The sequence below is a fragment of the Neomonachus schauinslandi genome, chromosome 4, assembly GCF_002201575.2.
Source record: "Neomonachus schauinslandi chromosome 4, ASM220157v2, whole genome shotgun sequence".
Lineage (NCBI taxonomy): Eukaryota > Metazoa > Chordata > Mammalia > Carnivora > Phocidae > Neomonachus > Neomonachus schauinslandi.
In genome coordinates, this window is record NC_058406.1 from 50,958,716 (window position 1) to 50,961,933 (window position 3,218).

Below are 3,218 nucleotides of genomic sequence, written 5' to 3' on the forward strand. Positions count from 1 at the left end.
CTAGATTTTTAATTCCAGGAGGCAGGAACAGGGTTTCATTCCTTTATAACCTCAGCACCTAGCTTCCTGCTTGGCACAGGGGACATAATCAAGTCTTTGATGAATTTGCTTATTGAGACTTTAGAAGTGGTTGAGAAGGGGGATGTGAATAGTAGTGACAATAATAGTAACTCTCTTATATAATGTATTTCTCGCATGCCAACTCTGAGCCAAGAGCTTTAGATCCATGATCTGTTTGGTTTTAGTCCCCACAATGTCCTGTGAGGTCGGGGGACAGGGTTAGTGAGGGGCACAGCGTCTCTGGAGTCAGAGAGACTGGGGTATGAGTTTCACCTCCATGAGAGCCTGGCGCACCCCTGCACTTTGTGCCCAGCGTGTGGGGGCTTGGCTAAGGAGGCAAGAGGGGCTAAAGGCCCTCTCTGTTTGCCAAACCAAGCTCTCTGGATTGGGCTGCATCTGCCCAGAAGAAAAGGGCTCCTTTTCCAAATGTGAAGAAAACACACCCTATGGGTAAGCACTGGCCTCACCTGGCTCCACCTCTTGCCAGTGGCGGCCTTACACACATTCCTTAACTCAGTTTTTGCCTTGATTCCTTATCTGTAGAATGGGGGTATAGCACCCCAGCCTCAGAAGGTCCTTGTTCGGGTGAAGTGGGATAACACATGTGATATGCTGGCAACTGCCTGACATTTGTATTCAGTAAATGTTAGTTATTGTTGTTATTATTAGTGGTAATAGCCCTATTTTCCAAACAAGAGAATTTCAAGAGAAAAGACTTGGCAGAGAGAAGAACATAAGGGCATTCCTCCATTTAGGGGCATCAGAAGGAACCAGGGAAGAGAAAGGTTGAAAATGTTGAGCAAGAGTGAGTTAGAAGAGAGGCTGGTCAGGTGTCAAATGCTTCTGAGAGATTAAGCGGGGAGAGCTGAGAAAAATCCCCCGGACTTGACAGTGAGAGGTCATTGGTGACCTTTGTGTGAAAGTATCAGGACAGCGGCAGGAGAGGAAGGCAGATTGCTGTGGGTTAATGAATCAGTAACTGATAAGGTAGAAATAGTAACTCTGGCCTATTCACCAGAAATCGGGTCGTGAAGGGTCAGAGACATAGGTCGGTTGTCTTAGTGAGATACAGGATGGATAAACAGCCCTCTCTTACATACTTTATTTAGGGAGAGAAGCATTCCCTTCAAAGTGCCACATCAACAGAGCTCTCAAAGAGCATGGGCCACCCCCTCCCCCTGAACCCTAAATCTGTTTGGAGCATCTGGCAATTTGTCCAGACTGCTGGGATGACAAGGAGGATGACTACCCAGCTTCTAGGTGGGACTCTCTTTTCTTTACGGAGAGAGGAGTGTTAAATGCATTTTTGGGGGCAGAGGACAGTCAACAAGATGAAGGTGCAAAACATGACAGGGTGGGATGGATCAGCCACATGGATGGATCCATCCTCTGGGGTGGTGCAAATGGGGCAAGCAAGGGTAAAGTCACATAGACAAGTCAAAGATGTAGCAGAAGGAAGTTGAGGAACTCTCAGAATGGCCTATATTTCTGGAACAAAAAGAGGCAAAGTCCCCTGAGAAAGTGACAAGTATAAGGTGAAGGGCAGTGCATCTGTCAGGATAGATTAAATGCTAGAACAGGCAGTCCCTGAGTTTTAGTGGCTTAGGAGAGGCCTTTGTTTTTGACTCAGGCTCTACACATTTTATGGCTTTTCCCATTTTGTGGCTCCTGTAGGATCTCAGAGTCCTGTTCTGGGCCTTCTGCATCTGCTGGCAAACACAAGAAGAGAGAAAGACTGTGGAGGATTGTGTAGGAGACTTTGTAGGCCACTCTGGGAAGTGTTGTACACACCACTTTGCCCACATTCCATTGGCCAAACCTCAATCACATGGCCACTCCTAACTGCAAAGGAGGCTGGGAAATAGTAAATGGTGTGCACAATATGGTCTTGCCTATACTTTCAGTGCCTAGCACATTGCCTAGAATAGAGTGGATGCTCAGTAAGCACCACTGAATAAATGCAGAGATGAACATTATCTCATCTGCGCATCATCACTGTTCCACCTGCACCTTGCTTCAGGTTCAAAGACAATATAGACCCAATTTCCTAAATATGAGCTAAAGGTTGGGCTTATATTTAGAGTTATTCCTCCTGTGATGCTGATATGCTGCAGGGATCCATTCATAATTAGTACCAGGATGTTTGCTCCCTGCGTTAGGCCTGAGGTATGTGGTTAACGAATCTGGTAGAGGGATGCTGACTTGTTGTCAGAGAGATAAAGATCCGGGTCTTCATTCCAAAGCCCAGTGTTATAGCAAGTTGAGTTAATCAGCCAGAAAAATACATCAACTAACCCCTGAGCTATAATTTCCAACCCAAATATGAGCTAACCAGCCCAAGGTTTTGCTAACCAGATTTTAGCTGAGCTATCTGGCACCTTGCAACACTAGCCAGTCCCAAGATGAATAGACAGGTCACTGAGATAACCATCCTCCTGTTAAGCTAACTAGTTCAAAATCAAACTATTTGTCCTGAAGTTACCACTGAATCAACTATATCCTACAGAAAATGTTTAAAACCCAGGACTGGGATTAATCTTCCCCATGACCTTTATAATGACCCCTTTTATGGATAACATGAGCTCTAGAAAGGGAAGGAAACCTGGTGATATGAGTCATAACTTCCCTAAAGGGCAAATAAAGGGCTCCTTATCAGGCTGGCAAAGCTTGCCTGTAAGGAGAGCATGACATGGAACCATGTTGGGCAGGGAATGCCAGGGATATTTTTATAAATGACTCCAGAGATATCAACAATGTGGGGCTGGTGCAGAGATTCCCATATTTGCAGATGATATTCCATTAACAAGGGTGCCCTCAAATGAGAGTGAGTGCTAACAAGCCCAAGAAGGAAGAAGGAAGCACAGGCAGATGTTTATAAAACAAGTCAGTGTTTCAGACTTGGGGAGACACAGAAGTTGGGCTGACATTTCTGAGTCAGCCAGCCTGGCTGGCTGGGTAGCTGAGTGCTGGGCCCATGTGAAGGGGGATAGGTGCCCGGGGCCAGAAGCCCTGCCCGGATTGAAGGGACACCAAGAATGAGGGCTCTGATGGCAAGGAGATGGGCATCCCCTTCAAAGGGCCAGATCAACAGAGCCCTTAGGGAACACGTATCCTTCTCCCCTACCTGAACCCCAGATCTGTCTAGAGAATATGGCCAT